Source organism: Lissotriton helveticus, chromosome 10 (assembly GCF_964261635.1).
Source record: "Lissotriton helveticus chromosome 10, aLisHel1.1, whole genome shotgun sequence".
Lineage (NCBI taxonomy): Eukaryota > Metazoa > Chordata > Amphibia > Caudata > Salamandridae > Lissotriton > Lissotriton helveticus.
The window spans coordinates 765,895,344-765,914,933 of NC_136071.1; positions in this window are offsets into that span (position 1 = coordinate 765,895,344).

Consider the following 19,590-nt stretch of genomic DNA (forward strand, 5'->3'; position numbering starts at 1 on the left):
CTACTCGACTCAACCTCACCAGACATCGCCTTCCTGACGGAGACCTGGCTGAACCCCTCCTCAGCACCCGACATCACCATAGCCATCCCGGATGGCTACAAGATCACCCGCAGGGACCGCACCAACGGAGTAGGAGGAGGAATCGCCATCGTCCATAGGAACACTCTTAGAGTCTCGACCAACACTGATGACACCCTCAGCAGCGCTGAACACCTGCACTTCCAGATCCACACTGATCCCAACACCACCCTCAGAGGAACCCTCATCTACAGACACCCCGGACCCCGACCACAGTTCAGCGACTTCATCGCCGACTTCGTCAGTACACACGCCCTAGCCTCCACAGACTACATCCTTCACGGGGAACTGAACTTCCACCTCGAGAACAACAACGCCACCACCCTGATCGCCAACCTCGGACTCAGATAACTCATCACCACACCCACCCACTCCGCCAGCACACGCATGACCCCATCTTATCCGCAAGCTCCCACGTCTCCTTCAACCACACCACCAAACTCCACTGGACCGACCATCGTTGCACCCACTTCACCTTCCGGAAACCTACCACACACCACCCCACCCAACAGATCCCCTGCAGCTGCTGGAGCAAAGTCACAGAAGACCAGCTAACCACGAACCTCGTCCAGAGCCCACCCGCTGACCCCACCGACCCCGGCACCGCCGCCCTCAACTTCAGGCAATAGATCGATGACTGCACCAACACCCTCGCCCCGATCAAGAAACCCTCCAACAGACACACCTGCAAGAAAGCCAGCTGTTTCACAGAAGACCTCCAGGCCTCCAAGCAAACCTGCCGTTATCTAGAGAAGAAATAGCACCATGAACAGACACCGGTCAGCTACGCAGCCCACAAGGACGCCACCTGCAGACACCATCACCTCATCAGATCCGCCAAAAGAGCCTCCTTCAAAGACCACCTAGACAAGAACGCACACAACAGCAAAGAGCTTTTTAACATCGTGAAGGAACTCTCCAACCCCAATGACATCCCAACTTCGCAAGATCTGTGCGACACCGTTGCCACCTTCTTCCATCGAAAGATCGCAGACATCCATGACAACTTCAACATCACGACTGCCCCAACAACCACTGAGACCTCCGTCCCCACGGCCACCATCCGCATCGACCCCCTGCTCTCCTGGACCAACCTAAACGACGACGACACCATCAAAATCATGAACGCCATCCACTCCGGATCTCCGTCAGACCAAAGCCCACACCACATCCTCAACAAAGCCAGCACAACCATCGCACCCCATCTCCGGAAGCCATCAACATCTCCTTCAAGACAGCAACCTTCCCGGAGAGCTGGAAGGACGCCGAGATCAACGCCTTACTCAAAAACCCAAGGCTGACCCCAAGGACCACAAGAACTTCCGGCCCATCTCCCTGCTCCTGTTCTCGGCGAAGGTCATTGAGAAGACCGTCAATAGTCAACTGAACCGATACCTCGAGGAGAACAGCATCCTTGACCCATCCCAGTCCGGGTTTGGCAGCAACCACAGACCCGAAACTGCCCTCATCACCGCCACCGATGACATCAGGGCCCTGCTGAACAATGGAGAAACTGCTGCTCTCACACGGTCTGCCACTGCACCCTACGCACATGCCTCCATGACCCTGGGATCCGAGACAAGGCTCTGGACTGGACCACCTCCTTCCTCTCAGGCAGAACCGAGAGCGTCCGCCTCCCCCTTTCCGCTCTGAAGCCACTGAGATCATCTGATTCTGCGGCATACCCCAGGGCTCATCCCTCAGCCTAACATTGTTCAACATCTACATGGCACCGCTCGCCGGCGTCGCCCGACTGCATGACCTCAACATCATCTCCTATGCCGACAACTCCCAGCTGATCCTCTCCCTCACCAAGGACCCCCTCACCGCCAAAACCAACCTCCACGAAGGAATGAAAGCTGTCGCCGAGTGAAGAACAGCCGACTGAAGCTAAACTCGGACAAGACGGAAGTCTTCATCCTCAGCTCCACCCCCTCAGCCTGGGACGACTCCTGATAGCCGACCGCACTGGGAACAGCTCCAACACGCACTGACCACGCACGCAACCTAGGGTTCATCCTCGACTCTACTCTCTCCATGACAAAGCAGGTCAACGCCGTCTCGTCCTCCTGCTTCAACACCCTCTGCATGCTCCGCAAGATCCCCGCCGAAACAAGAAGAACGGTCACCCAGGTCCTCGTCAGCAGCAGGCTGGACTACAGAAACACCCTCTATGCAGGAGCACCAGCCAAACTCCTGAAACGACTTCAGTGCATTCAAAACGCCTCTGCACGCCTGATCCTCGACATCCCTCGCCGCAGCCACATCACACCCCACCTGAGAGAACTGCACTGGCTCCCCATCACCAAGAGGATCATCATCAGGTTCTTCACCCATGCACACAAGGAACTCCACAACACCGGACCAGCATACCTCAGCAGACGACTCAGCTTCTACAACCCCAACCGCCAGCTCCGCTCGGCCGACCTCGCCCTCGCCACAGACCCCCGCATCCAACAAGCAACCTTCGGTGGCAGATCGTTCTCCCACCTCGCCGCCAAAACCTGGAACACCCTCCCCATATCTCCTACGGCAGACCCAGAACCTGCTAACCTTCAGAAAACTCCTAAAGACCTGGCTATTCAAGCAGTAGCAGCACCCCCCCAGCGCCTTGACAACCTCACGGGAAAGAAGTGCACTTTACAAATGTTCTGATAGATTGATTGATTGATTGATTGAAAAGGTGTGAAACTGAAGCAGTCTAGTCGCAGAGTTCTGGAACAACTGAAGACGTTGAATGGACGCCTGGGCTATTCCTAAATACAAGATATTGCAATAGTCAGTCTAGATAGAATTCGGGCTTGAATTATTATCCTTTGGCCTGCACGGGGAATCATCCAGATGATGTATTTTACCCATTTGAGCACTGTGAAGCAGGTGGAGGTAACCTTGACCACCTGAGGCTCCATGTAATGATGCTCATCCACAACAAAGCCCAAATTCTTAACCCCAATGAATTCAAGCCAATGTTGTGAGCCTCAGAGTTGTGGAATCACACCCAGAACCATGACCTCTATCTTATCACCATTGAGCTTGAGAGAGTTATTGTTCATCCAACGGCTATTCGACTCAAGTCCAGGTTAAGATTAGACTGTCCATGATCCTGTGCAGATGACAAAGAAAAAATAATTTGGGTGTCATCTGCGTAAAAGAATATGGTAAAACCACAGCTCTCCACTACATCTGCCAATGGGAGGACATAAATATTGAATACCATTGGACTAAGCACTGTACCCTGAGGGACTCCAGAGGTAAGAGCCCGACTCTCTGATCTGCCATTGGCTAAAAAGACTTGAAAAGTCCGATCTTTGAGGAATGATGTTAGCCAAGCCAAGGCTGAATGCAATCTTTCAAGGGAAGCAGTGGAAGGAATGAAGCCTGACATTGAAAAAATTATTAAAAAAGCAATTCTCAGGGAAGTTCTTGGTAGTCCTTGAAACTCTCTTGTGATTGTAATTAAGAAACTTAGTGATAAAAAGAGAATAGTGTAGGATTTGAGAAAAATAACTAAAACTGTGATCCCATGCTGTACCATGGTATCAAATCCAGCAGTAATCCTATCCCAAATTCCATCAGATGCAGAAAAGGTATCCAGTCAATGACCAAGCATTCTTCTCCATTCGCCTCCAAGAAGACAGCCAACACTTATTTGTGTTTTAATTTCTAAATAAAGTTTTTCTGAATTGCTGGAACGGCCTAGGAAATTCACTAGAAACGCTAGCTTTCAGCTCGTTCAATTTTTTATTTTACATAGGGCGTACTTGACCCCTGCAAAAATTAATACATATTTTAATGTGTCCACAGCGCGCTGCCCACGATGTAACAAGGAGGGGGCGGATCATCGCCATATGCTTTGGGATTGCCCCATATTGACAGGTTATTGGCGGGAGGTGATGGAGTTGTTATGCGACATCACTGAGAGGATTGCAGAACTGGCATCAGGCCCTTGTTTACTTCACTGGTTCCCTCACACCTCCAAAACCAAGATCACTAGCAAGTTTATGGACTTGGGTCTGGTATTAGCCAAACGAGAGATTACAGCACACTGGAAATGTAAAAGAGGTCCGAGCTTTAAGAGATGGAGGGGTGTTTTTCTCAGATGGGCGGAGGGTGCTAATTCAAGCAGCTAGTTGTGAGCATAGTGAAAAGGCTTTGGAAACTGCAAGAGCTTGGGAGGCGCTCACGTTGTTGTTGAGAGCGACAGATGCAGATTCGGAAGTGAACTCCACTACTAGTGATCAGACCGGTCACACTTGATTACAACTTGTTTGACACACTTATGGGGGTGTGGGGATCCCCCTGTCAGCCTAATAATGCTTGTGACCTAATTGAAGGGTTCCATCGCTACCCAAAGTAAAACTGCATATTACCCAGTGGAAAGAGATGTTGTTTCAGATTATTGGGATCTATATGCCACGCCAGGTGGGAGGGAGGGTGGGAGGGGGAGATTTTTCTGTTAGTTGAGATTACTCCGGATGGAATCAACAGTCTATATTGTTATGGTTCATGATGTGCGACAAAAGAAATGAGAAGGCAAGTGTGCAATGGCAGTTTTGACAAACAAGCATGGAGTAATCATGAGGTCAGTGGCCTATCAGATATTTTGGGTCAAATAGCTGTAAGTCTTCATAGTTGTTTGAAAGTGAGTGAGACTGTTTGAATTGCAATTAAACAAATTGAAGGGATTGTGATGGTACGTATATGAGTTGATTGTTTGTGTGTGAAGTTCTGCTGACTCGTACCTGAACTCAGGATATGACAAATAGTCGACTGACCAGATATGAACAAGTCATACTGCCAGCTGGAAACATTTAAATCAAAATGTGTAATTTCTTTTTTTTTGTTTATAAATCTTTTTTTATTAAACATACAGCGGTTCAAGAAAACATTACAGTGGAATCAAACCATCCATGCACTGCAATGACACTGAAGGAATCATGGTACACCATTAAAGGGATAGTCGTGGGGAAAGTGGATCATCATGTTCAATACAGCGAGGTGGCAAACATATTTCTCCCCAGTATGTATTCCAAGGGCCCCAAACACGGGACCACTTTTTGGGAGAGCCCCTGGCCAAGTACACCATCTTCTCCCTGTACATACAGCAGTTGAGATAGTTTTTCCAAGCTTCTATTGTGGGGGGTTGAGTTGCGCCCATAGCTGTGTAATGTTTTGTTTCGCAAGCATGAGCCCCAGTGTGGGCCATTGTGTCTGATAAGTGTTCAGGTCAGTTGGTCCCCAGATGTTTAGTAAGCATCTTCGCGCCTCCGGGTGGAGACTAACAGAGAGTACCGAATTGATGATGTTGTGCACTCTGCTCCAGAAGGAGCTTATGGAAGCACACTCCCAGATTATGTGTATAAATGTTCCCATGGTCCCACAACGCCTCCTGCACTCCCCACTATCCGCTCTCCCCATATGTATCAGTCGGGGACCTGTAATATACACCGGATGAAGGATTTTGAGCTGCACTAATCTAAGTCGTGCTGGGATGGCAACCACTCTAGGGAGGACACTGCCTCTTGCCAGTCCTCATCATCCAACTCAATCCCATTTCTTATCCATTTCTCCCGCAATGGTTGGAGGGGGTCCTTCATGTTGTTTATTAGTTTCTTATATGTTAGGGAGATAGCTTTTTCTGGTAGGTGACCGTCCATTATTCTATCTTATAAGTGAGGAGGAGTCAGGAGGAGCAGAGCCCCATGGTATATGAGCAAAATATGTAATTTCTTGAACCCTGAAATGGTGCCACCCACATAATTAGCCCTTTAAACATGTCTCTGGCCTGCCACTGCAGAGCCTGGGTGTGCAGTTTACACTTTTATGTTGACTTGGCATTTAAAACCCCTTTCCAAGCCCTAAACATCCCTTTTATTACATATAGGTCACCCCTAATGTATGCCCTAGGTAGCCCATTGGGCAGGGTGCTGTGTAATTAAAAAACATAGGACATGTACTTTTAACTTGTACATGTCCTAGTAGTGGAAAACCTCCCAAATTAGTTTTCGGGAGCCTAATTCTCCAACATATTAACATTGGGGACTCTTTGTTATATCTAATAAGCTGTAATTCCTAATTGAAAGGTAGACCTGTCATGTTTAGTACCTATGAAATTGTAATGATACATTTTCTTTAGTGGTAAAGTCAAATTTATTATTACAATTTTTGAAATACCACTTTCAGAAAGATGCAAAAAGAACAATTGATGGACAGAATGCAGACGAATGTCATACATTCACCCCAGTACAGAGATCTGGGCCTAAATCCATAGTTTTTTTGCTAACCATCCCATTCCAGTTTGGACCCAGCCATATGCAAATCAGTCTTGACCCTGCGCCCAATAGAAACAGTCCAGCCCGAACTGCCAGGCCAAGTCCTCCCTGGACTGGAAACAAGCATCCTAGGACCGGTTTCGTGCTTTCAGCCCCCATCACCCAGGATAGTTTGACTCCAGTGGCATGGAGAGCATGAGACTCACGTCTGAGCATACCCGTCCCACTCAGGGTGACAAATGCAAAAAGAACAATTGAGGGACAGAATGCAGAACAATGTCATACATTCACCCAAGTACAGAGATCTGGGCCTAAATCTATTGTTTTTTTGCTCACCATGCCATTCCAGTTTGGACCCTGCCATATGCAAATCAGTCTTGACCCTGCGCCCAATAGAAAAAGTGAAGCCCGAACTGCCAGGCGAGGTCCTCCCTGGCCTGGAAACAAGTATCCTAGGACCGGTTTCAGGCTATCAGCCCTCATCAGCCGGTCCTTGGATGCTTGTTTCCGGTCCAGGGAGGATCTGGCTTGGCAGTTCGGGCTGGACTGTTCCCATGAGGCAAAGGGTCAAGACTGATTTGCATATGACCAGGTCTAAACTGGGGTGGCATGGTGAGCAAAAGAATGATGGATTTAACCCAGATCTCTTGACTGGGGTGAATGTTTTGATTTGTTCTGCATTCCCTCCATCAATTGTGTGTCTTTTACTTTCTTTCCCTAAGTGCGCCAGGTATGCTCAGACGTGGGTCTTGGGTTCACTGTGTCACTGGAACCAAGCTATCCTGGCTGAAGAGGAGTGAAACCCTGAAACCGGTCCTAGGATGCTTTTTTCCGGTCCAGGGAGGACCTGGCTTGGCAGTTCGGACTGGACTGTTCCCATGAGGCACAGGGTCAAGACTGATTTTCATATGGCCAAGTCTAAACTGGAGTGGCATGGTGAGTAAAAGAATGATGGATTTAACCCAGATCACTTGACTGGGGGTGAATGTTTTGATTTGTTCTGCATTCCATCCATCAATTGTGTGTCATTTGCTTTCTTGCCCTAAGTGCGCCAGATATGCCCAGACGTGGGTCCTGGCCTCACTGTGCCACTGGAATCAAGCTAGAGTGGTGAAACCCCGAAACCGGTCCTAGGAGGCTTGTTTCCGGTCCAGGGAGGACCTGGCTTGGCAGTTTGGGCTGGACTGTTCCCATGACGCACAGGGTTAAGACTGATTTGCATATGGCCAGGTCTAAACTGGGATGGCATGGTGAGCAAAAGAATGATGGATTTAACCCAGATCTCGTGACTGGGGGTAAATGTTTCGATTGGTTCTGCATTCCGTCGATCAATTGTGTGTCTTTTGCTTTCTTGCCCTAAGTGCGCCAGGTATGCCCAGACATGGGTCCTGGGCTCACTGTGCCACTGAATTCAAGCTATCCTGGCTGAAAAGGGGTAAAACCCCAAAACCGGTCCTACGATGCTTGTTTCCGGTCCAGGGATGACCTGGCTTGGCAGTTCGGGCTGGACTGTTCCCATGAGGCACAGGGTCAAGACTGATTTGCATTTGGCAAGGTCTAAACTGGGGTAGCATGGTGAGCAAAAGAATGATGGATTTAACCCAGATCTCTTGACTGGGGGTGAATGTTTTGATTTGTTCTGCATTCCGTCCATCAATTGTGTGTCTTTTACTTTTAGAAAGCTGGCATTTTTCTGCAGCCTGTCTCCAATACATATCTGGGGTTGGTGACATCTTAACTTTGTGCATTCCTTCTAGACAGTCACATTGAATGGGAGCTTACGTGTGACTTGATGGGCCATCCACACCCAAGATCGTGTAGCCCGCGAAACTGCAATACAGCGAAGCACTACATTTATGTACGTAGTAAAATCACAAGCTGAACGTTGGCATGATGCTAGGGAGGAAGTATTGGATATACAGAGGTATGCCTCTGTGGAAGAACTTGACCAATGGTCTAAAGAAGGAATGTTAGATGATGAGGGTTGTTGGCGTAACAAAGAAATCAATAAATGGAAATTGCCTGTAGCCTATTTACAACTTATGGTTCAAATGGCACATGGGCTGGCACATGTTGGAGCTCTAGCAATAACTAAATTGCTTACACAAGTCTGGGAGCATCCTAAAATTGCCAGCACAGCTAAAAGAATAGTACAGTCCTGTTTGATCTGTTGGCAGTACAATCCTGGAAAAGGGACACAAACTCCTACAGGAGGGTTTGCTTCACCAACCACACCTTTTGAAGTTTTGCAGATGGATTACATCCAACTTGAACGCTGCAATAATCTAAAATACGTCCTAGTGGTGGTATGTGCCTTCAGTAAATGGATAGAGGCATATCCTACAAAGGATAATACTGCTCTTACTACAGCAAAGGTGCTTCTGAAGGAATATTTTCCTAGGTATGGTGTTTGTAAAATTTTGTGGAGTGACAACGGACCTCATTTTATTGGGCAAGTTGTTGAGTATGTCCTGAAAGGGTTAGGGATCAAACAGAAATTCCATACAGTCTTCCACCCACAATCAGCAGGATTGGTGGAAAGGTATAATGCTACCTTAAAATTGAAGCTGGTGAAAATATTGGCTTCCACGTCCCTAAAGTGGCCAGATGCATTGCCTGTGGCACTGTTATCCATAAGATCAGTACCACACTCATGATCAGGTCTTACACCGTACAAGATGGTATTTGGAAGACCGATGAACATTTGGGGAGTTCCTAAGCCACGCCACATATATGATGTACCTTGTGTTCTGTTGAATGATTATTTGGCACAGTTAACTGACAGTTTGACCTCTATTCATCAACAGGTTCGAGAAGCTCTTCCTGATAGATCTACAGGTGAGGCCCATGATCTCCTTCCCGGTGACCATGTGATGGTCAAGGTCTTCGACAGATCGAACAGCTTGGAGCCGACGTGGCGAGGTCCAGAGGAGGTGCTGTTGGCTACAAGGACAGCAGTTCGAGTGATGAACAAAAAGAACTGGCTCAATACCACGCACTGCAAGCGTGTATCGCCCGCTTTGGTGGAACCTGCTGCGCTGACCGACCATCAAGAAATTCTGGAGACGGAGGAAGGTCAAGCTATCTCATCTGATGAGTCTACAGAAGTCTTCCCGGACCACACGATTCCTGGAGCATCGCGATACAATTTGAGACAGAGAAAAGAATCTGCAGTTTTGAACGAGACTTGTTGAGCTACCACCCTGGGTTTGTGAAACGGAGAGCCAATGAGGCAAGGGAGGAGATCAGCCTTGCATTAGTGTAGTGACACCCGTCCTGGCCCGTGGTGAAGTAATCAACGGCTACCCAAGGGAGAAGAGCTCCAACGATTGTTTTCAACAGGTTCTTAGAAAGATAGATCATCGCTGTTGTTTAAATGAATAACAAGAGGATTATTTGTGCTGTAGGGTTTGTTGTTGCCCTGGTGGTTTTGGCAATAACCACTTGGTTCATTGAGAAAGCAGTTCCTACTCGACAGCTTTTTTTTTGCAACTATTCCAGCTCCACTGGAGCATTGTTACTATACTCTTTCTTATCATGAACAGAAACATCGACAATCCTATCTGAATAACACATTCCTCCAGGTGTTGCATCATACCCATAATGCTACAAATACTACCAATTGTTGGGTATGTGGGATGATACCTGCACACCAGAAGAAAGGAGGAACACCTTTTATTCCTCTACCGTTTTCCCATAATGGTTCATGTCAAGCTTGGTATGCCCTTTTGTTTGCTTATGGAAAGCCTTCAGTAGGTGGAATCATTTTTCAATTAAATAAAGAATGTTACCAAGATGAAAATGGTTATCCTCAAGCTAAAGGGACTAAATTGGAATGGGATGAATACCAACCGGACAATATTTCGACACCATATATCTTCACAAATGAGAGGAATATGAAAAACATTGGACCCTTTGTGATTTCTGTAACCAGAGCAAAAGTAGATTTATGTATTGGCAGTGTTGGGAGAATTCCCGTAGGACAAAATGAATGTATTTCTGTACTGAACATTGAGGGCATGAATACTAGTAGTTTTACATCGTCGCACAACACCTATTTTGTGTGTGGTAATAAAGGATACTATCAATTACCTGTTGGGTGGTTCGGGGTATGCTACATATCATTTTTGTTACCCCCTGTGTTTTTAGCACCTGCATCATATCATCTTGACCTGAAGTTGTACAATGATATTTCTAAGAATAGATACAAACGAACAATAAGTACAGATGAGATCGACCAGACAGATACCACTTTGCAACAATATGTCTATTTCAATTTGGGTTTGTTCTTCTTTGTGGGTGCTGCATTGAATAGCAGAAAAATCAGACGATTGACTCGTGTTGTAGAAGCTGTCACCAATCAGACAGCCATGGCACTTGGGAACATTACAGAAGAACTGCAAATTGCAAGAATTGTAGCACTCCAAAATAGGATGGTGCTCGACGTGATTTTTGCTGATCGTGGTAGTGCATGCCGCATCATCGGTAGCAGTTGCTCCGTCTTTATACCTGACCACTCACCTTCAGTTTATGACGCAATCTATAAGCTGCATAAGATTGCTGCAGACATTCACCCAGAGACTGGTACATGGACATTTTCAAACTGGATATGGACACTTTTTGTTACTTGGGGCTGGAAGCTACTGACTATTCTATGTATACTACTGGTGATACTATTTACATGCTGTACTTGCATACAATGTGGTCCCATGATTTGTTCCTTGTGCCTCACTGCTTGTACACAGGCCAAAAGAAATATTGCAAAAGAACAACAAATGTTAAATATTGAAGTTACTGAAACGATGAACATTAATATATAGGATGCAGATTTAGATTACCCCAGATAAACGAATGTCTTTAGCAAATGCTGAAAGGTCGTCTGTGGTAATTTAGCAATGATTAGGTTAAGCATTAGCAGAAGACATCTTGTATTTAGAGACTATCTTGTCCGTTTTACGGAATCCATTTTGTATTTCTGTCGGCCATTTTGTTTGCCATGTGCTCTGTCCTACTTTCCTGTTAACTGCTCTTGAAATCTGCCTAGAGACAAGATATATGTATCCTCTTCTGCTTTGCACATGCTCAGTTGAGCAGGCGGCTGTCTCCAACTTGTAACTGTCAAGATGTGTCCACCAGAATTAGCTAACTGTCAGCCCTTCCCACTTGTTGCTAGCACACTCTCTGTATGACCTTATATTTATTTGAAACCAACACTCTGTGCCTTGTACCGCCTTCATTTCAGCCCCTGTGTGGGTATAAAAGGACCAAGCTCCTTCCAGTCAGTGTGCTACCTCATACTCTACCGAAGGGTGTTGTGTGAATGTAGTTCCACCTCATGAGGTTTAATAAACTCAGTTTTTTCTATTCCAGTTCCTGTGCCAACTTCTTATTATTGGTCTAAGGACTCTAAGCAGAGATGGGTGAATCCCTTGCACTAGTAGGCCTGGTTGAGGCTTGCTACCACACTTCTTGCACTTGAATGTACGGATCCTGAATTTCCCACTCTTATTGTGTGTGATTCATATTCCTGTATACAGTCCTTTGATGATAATCTACATTATTTGCAACAAAATGGATTCAGTGATTCAAAAGGGTAGCACAATCAAGGGTAAAATGCTTTGGGTTAAGGTGGCATACATCAAAGGAGGATGCTACAACCTCATGTAATGCATACAGTGAGACATCAGCGTGTAGGAGCACACGGTGTAGGGAATTCTCTGGCTGATTAATCATTACAATAGCAGCAATTACACGCTCTAAAACTCATATAGATAACGATATCTTGGCTGCCCTGAATGCAATTAAAAACATCATCCCTTTACCAAAGGGTTTTCCTTCTAAATACTCATCATATAAATGACCAAAATGTTCCTTCTGTAACAATTCCTTTGGTTAGCAATCGCTTGATTGCCAACCAAGACAGCAGATACTGTTTGGTTGTAGCGGCCCATGAAGTTGTTGCTTCAGCACATGCTGGGGTGGCAGCCACAATGTCTCTCCTATAGCAACCTTATTGGTGGCAAGGCTTATACCAGCAAGCCAAAAAATATGTTCTCTGTTGTGACATTTGTCAACAGATTAAATGCTCCATTGTGGCTCATCCATCACAAACACCCTATTGATTTCCAACACGCCTTTTGGTTGTATCTATTTGGATCCCTGTGGTCCACTGATTTTGGACACTGCGTTCAAATTTAAATGTATTTCAGTTGCAGCTGATTCTTGCTCGGCTGACACTCAAACTGTTTTTAAAGATGGTCAGGAATTATGCATGCTGTACGTACCACTCAGACCAGGGTCTAGCTTTCGCGTCTAAAGTGTAACAAGATTCAATGACGTCCCTGAGAGTACAGGTGCATTATTCTTCTCCATGTACGCCTGTGGCAATTCTTAAAGCAGTCCTTAACGGCTAGAGTATTAGGTACTGAACATGGTTGGGTCACCCACCTCTACGGGTTTACACAAGGTCTCGATCCCCTCCCAAAAAGACCCTGGGTGGCCGGACCCCGTTTGAAGTCCTGTTTGGCATCAAGATGTATGTTATAGGCTTTGACGGTCCAGACATAGTAGCGGCTGTCGCAACCTTTGACGCAGATAACCATTATGCTGTTTTACGGGACTTACAAAACTTCTGTGGTTCTCAAGCAAGAGAACACTTGCATACATATCTCTCTCCGAGTGCACATGTAAAAACTGACCTTTCTGGCTGGATTCCGAAAATGGTGTTTCTCATTCAGGAGAATGTGGCAATTAAAAAGGAGTTTAGCCCATCTTACTGTGCTCCGGTGCCTGTCATTGGCATCCAAGGCATAAGAACTGTAATCTAGCCACCGCTTCCTGCTTCTACAGACAAACGCTTTGTCTCCATTGAACAAGTCAAACTACACCATGAGGCAGATTCTACATAGTAAGCCACAGGGTGTCCATGCTACCCCACAAGATATTCCTTTGCAGCCCCTGAGCGCCACTTAAACTGATTCTCCCCGGCAGGTGTGAATTGATTAAACACCACCGAACGCTGCTGCCTGAACTTCTCTGTGGGAACGTTTCACTTTCACCGAACTCCGAGTTAGGAGCAATAAAGTAGAATTATGTTCGCCTGATTTTCCTTCGTTTTCTTCGCCACAGGAAAGCTTCTTAGGAGGAATATTTATTTTTTGACGGAGCAGTATTGCCTCAATCTTTTCCTGCTTGCACACAATTAACAGACTGCATACCTGCCAGAGGGGTTCTCAAGACACCGGCACCGCTGCCGTCGACGCTGCTCCACCGCTGCCTGTCATCTCCCCCCGCCGCAGCCTCACTCCACCAGCGCTGCCGCAGTGTGGGGGAGACAGAGTGAAACCACAACTCCCAGCGGCCTCCGCGACCGGAAGTCGCGTTGAGTCGGAGCGCGCCAGGAGGCGCTATAAATCGGCACTCACCTGCTGGGGAGCGGGTGCTCATGCAATCTTTTCCTGCTTGCACACAATTAACAGACTGCATACCTGCCAGAGGGGTCTCAAGACACCGGCACCGCTGCCGTCGACGCTGCTCCACCGCTGCCTGTCATCTCCCCCCGCCGCAGCCTCACTCCACCAGCGCTGCCGGATGTATGACGTTACAACGCATACTTTTAAAACGACTACCATTACCACGCAATTTTTACAACGCAGGATCCATTACAACGAAGTACCATTACAACGCATGTATTTACAACGCAGATACCTTTACAACGCATACCATTACAACGTAAGTATTAGTAAGTATATAATATTTTTTGAAATGTAAATTAATTAAAATTAATTTAATTTAATGTAATTAATTTAATTAATTTAATTAATTTAATTTAATTTAATTTATTTTAATTTATTTAATTTAATGTAATTTATTTAATGTAAATAATTTAATTTAATTAATTTAATTTAATTTAATGTAATTTAATATAATTAATTAATTTTAATTTAATTTAAATAATTTAATGTAATTTAATGTAATTTAATGTAATTTATTTATTTTAAATAATTTAATTTAATTTAATGTAATTTAATATAATTAATTTATTTTAATTAAATTTAATTAATTTAATGTAATTTAATGTAATTTAATTAAATTAATTAATTTAATTTAATTTTATTTATTTTAATTAATTTAATTTAATTAATTTTATTTATTCTACTTTAATTTAATGTAATTTAATGTATTTTAATTTAATTACATTTAATTTAATTATTTTATTTTATTTAATTAATTTTTTTAAATTAAATTAAATTTAATTATTTATTTTAATTTAATTTATCCTGTACCCCTTTACCCTAAAAACCCCAAACTGACCCTGAACCCTAAAAATACCCCTTTACCCAAAAACCCAAAACTGACCCTGAACCCTAAAAATACCCCTTTACCCAAAAACTGAAAACTAACCCTGAACCCTAAAAATACCCCTTTACCCAAAAACTGAAAACTGACCCTGAACCCTAAAAATACCCCTTTACCCAAAAACTGAAAACTGACCCTGAACCCTAAAAATACCCCTTTACCCAAAAACTGAAAACTGACCCTGAACCCTAAAAATACCCTTTTACCCAAAAACTGAAAACTGACCCTGAACCCTAAAAATACCCCTTTACCCAAAAACTGAAAACTGACCCTGAACCCTAAAAATACCCCTTTACCCAAAAACTGAAAACTGACCCTGAACCCTAAAAATACCCCTTTACCCAAAAACTAAAAACTGACCCTGAACCCTAAAAATACCCCTTTACCCAAAAACTGAAAACTGGCCCTGAACACTAAAAATACCCTTTTACCCAAAAACTGAAAACTGACCCTGAACCCTAAAAATACCCCTTTACCCAAAAACTGAAAACTGACCCTGAACCCTAAAAATACCCCTTACAAAACCCAAAAATATAACATTTTAAATATAATTATTAACTTACCAATACTTACGTTGTAATGGTATGCGTTGTAAAGGTACCTGCGTTGTAAAAACATGCGTTGTAAATACATGCGTTGTAATAGTTTTTGCGTTGTAAAACTTTCGTTGTAATGGTAGTTCGTTGTAAAAGTTGCGTTGTAAAGGTTGTTTCCCGCGCTGCCGCAGTGTGGGGGAGACAGAGTGAAACCACAACTCCCAGCGGCCTCCGCGACCGGAAGTCGCGTTGAGGCGGAGCGCGCCAGGAGGCGCTATAAATCGGCACTCGCCTGCTGGGGAGCGGGTGCTCGTGCAATCTTTTCCTGCTTGCACACAATTAACAGACTGCATACCTGCCAGAGGGGTTCTCAAGACACCGGCACCGCTGCCGTCGACGCTGCTCCACCGCTGCCTGTCATCTCCCCCCGCCGCAGCCTCACTCCACCAGCGCTGCCGCAGTGTGGGGGAGACAGAGTGAAACCACATCTCACAGTGGCCTCCGCGACCGGAAGTCGCGTTGAGGCGGAGCGCGCCAGGAGGCGCTATAAATCGGCACTCACGTTGCGGGAGCGCGCGGGGCCGCGCAGGGCTAAGCCCGGGCAAAGGGCGGGCCCTCTGTGGCCCTCAGGGGTCCGAGGAGGCCGGGACGGGCCACCTCCCTGACATTTTGTGGCGCACATACCATCTAAGGTGAACTCTGCTTTTAACATATTTCTCAGCTATCTATTAAAATTCAATCTAGTAGATATCATTCACTATTGTTAGCTAAAGGATGTCGAGCACTAGGAAAACTCCAGTATCTACAAGATCTACAACCAGAACTAAAAATGTCTCTAAAATGCCACTACCTACTTTAACCGCCATAGATCTCATGCTTCAGAAGACGATTGGCGTAGTGGCAGATGCCATACAAAACACTGAGAGACGTCTTTCAGTAACTCCAGATTTGTGCTTTCCCGAACTGTCACAGCACACTACTAACAATACAAACATCATGGACAATACATTGAACTCCCAAGAGTCAATATTAATGTTATCGTTTACGGGGCTCCCAAGCTCCCAAACTAGAGACAATACCCCATCAGATCTGTTTTCTCCTTTTTTAGTAAACAGCAGGGATAGCAGTCCTATTAGGATTAGTAATTCTGGTGAGATCAATTGTTTTCCGCCCACAGTCTCTCTAGTCCCAGTGGATGTACTTGTGGAGGGACTATCATCTACAACGCAACCTATCCCTAACAATAGTTGTGCCACCTCAAATGTAAAGCAGCAACGTAAAACATAAAGCAAAACCTTTTATGAGAAAAATTCATCGTCCAATAATCAAACATAAACACTTAGCCAAGGACATCTGGTCAAACTTTAGACCGGCTAAACGTACTAGAAATACAACTCCGGCCTTAATATCATCTAATGAAGGCCTAGATTCATCTTTATGCAAAAAACAGCTGGTGCAAATAAACATGGCAAAACACCAGCCAAGCCAGTCAGACGAGTCATTGATGTCAAATAACTCCCTTCTGAGTGAAATAGAAAAGATGGTCAGGTCTCTCCTGTCGCCCATCAATGAGAGAGTGGTCAATATTGAGAAAGCTTTAGGGAAATTTGAGAGCGCCCAAAACGATGCTTCTTCCTGTATGCTAAAAATATTGAAAGCACCAAAATCAATTTCCTCCTTTGTGCCAGCAAGTAGCTCTCTTGGCTCGATTAGCACCAAAAATGTACGGGCCAAGAGAGTCTTACAAAATGTCGCCACTAATCAACCCTTGCTAAATCATGAGGGTGATAGAATTTCTACAAATCAAATAACAAATTCCCATGTAGCTATTAATACATCACACATAGTGGCCAAAACCCCGATTAGTACCCCGATTTCGCCTGAAACTGAAAACGATGAAAGCGAATGGGCCGCTGAGGGCTCCCCTGTCAAATCAGTTAAAATTCACACAGAGCCGCCGTGTCATACTAAAACCTCAAATCTGCCTACAACTACAAACACAGTAGGGGATAAACCGTTAAAACCAGCGGCATTTAAAAGACCCCTACACATTAATCTCCCCCCTGAATCTAGCCCATACACCATTGTTATGATTGGTGTACCTAAATTAGTCGGTGAGAGGACAGAATCCCACGTGGAATTAAAAAATAAGGTGAGCCACTGGCTGACCACACACAGACCGATCCCCCATCATATAAACGGTCACATCTCCCACGTGAGAAGGGTAGATTGGGTGGGAACCAGATTCAAATCGACAGAGGGTGATTGTATAGTGGTAAACTTTGGAGATAGTCGTGCGGCTAACTTTATCACTAGCTGGAAAAATGATGTGACAAATAGCCTGATCCGTACGATGGATCTAAGCTACTTTTATCCCTCCAACATCTCGGGATATAACACAATAAAACCACAGACATTCTATGGTCAGGGGGGGATGTTTGAGCCAGCACCTCATTATCGACCCAGGGAAACCCCGGGGTATTTCGGCCAGGTCATTCCAACAGATTTCACATACCGAAGGCAGGAACCATCATGGGAGAACAGGCCAAATAAGCAACCTCCAATATTTCAAGAGAGAAGGGAGATATTACCCCACACACAACAACGAGATTTCTTACACCCATACCACTTAAATACGCAATATGGGGTCCCCATCTCAAATAGATTTGATGCTTTCCAAGCTCCTGACTACCTGGATGCGATTGATTGACAAACAGCATCCTTGCCCTTATCTGCCCATCCTGAGTCCTTAAACCGGATAGTACCTCCGAATATAAGAAAGTGCATTAACATAGAGAGTGCACCAATTTCCCCCCAAGAGTCAGAAGAAACTAGCACAATAGAACTGTCAGCCTCTTATCCTAAAAACACACCGTTACTGAACGGGCCTATCTTATTAGTTTCCACCACCCAAGTTTATAACTCTGCCTCTAGTGAGGTAAATTCTCTGTCCTCTAATAGTGAAGTGCATGCAGACGTAGTGACAGATAGAGGTAATCAAGTTTCATCTATACCTCTAAATACGATACAGGCAGCAGGCCCAGGCTATGCACCACCTAGCATCATAAAATTCCTATCTTGGAATGTAGCTGGACTAGCTGGTAAGGTAAAAGATCCTACATGGGTTTCATTTATAAAGAAATTCACTGTTTTGTGCTTCCAAGAAACATGGATGGAAGAAGAAAACGTACATATTGAGGGCTATCAGAGCTTTTTCTCACCAGCAGTTTCGTCAAACAGTGGAAGATCAAAGGGGGGTTTGGTAACATACATTAGTCTTGCACTTATCTGCCAGGTTACAAATAGACAAACTGAAAACAGACATTTCCAAGCTCTGGAGCTCAGGAGAGGTAAAAGGGCTCTTACCCTGATCAACCTCTATAATGCAGTATCTCCACAAGGGGAGTGTAACATTCTCCATTTACATAATTTTTTAAAAGACAAAGCGGCGAGCTTGCCCCGAAACATATTAGTGGCTGGTGATTTTAACGTGCACCCATGTGGCAATCCAGAAATGACACCGATCGGCTCCCTAGGTTGTAACAACAGGTCCGGTTTTCATTTTGACCACTCGACGCGTGGCACGCACGCAAACAATTTAATTGACGATAGGAACCTAACTGTTGCTATGTCCATGACAGCGGATGCTTACATCTTTGATGTTCCTACCTATAAAGGCTCAGGTCGTGGATCCTACATAGACCATATTTTACTCTCCAGCGATCTTGTTTATTTAGCCTCTGACTTTCAAATTCATACAAGTATCCACAGTGACCATAACCCCATTTCCATTGTAGTAGGAGGAGGTATTTTTGAACAGCGGAAGACGTACACAGACTGTGGGTCCTTAAAGTCAATAAACGGAAATCGCCGATTGAAATGGTCAATAGTGGACAGTGACATTCTGTACAGCTCAATTAATACTAGTTGCGGCCATGAACTTGGACTTTGTGTCTCTCCAACCACATCGCCCGAAATGACTCTAAATGCCTTCTCTGATGTGGTAAAACGAGTTGGTCAAATGCTAACTATACCGGTGAAGGGTCAGTCTGATTGCCAACCTAGATGGTTTGATCAAGCATGTTCAAAGGCCGGGCGAAATCTCAAAAAAGCATTAAAATCTAACCCAAGAGACTCTGCCCTCATAAAGTTTTTGAGAGCCGAATATAAGGCAACTCTGGCATCTCGGAAAAGAGAAGTAAAAGCACGCACCTGGGAGACTCTGCTCGACCCCACAGTCTTGGGTAATAGCTCCAAGTTCTGGAACATTATAAATAAACCATTGTTTGATGATCCTAGTAATTCTTCGCCTGGAACTAATATACCCGAGGAGGAGTGGGTCTCCC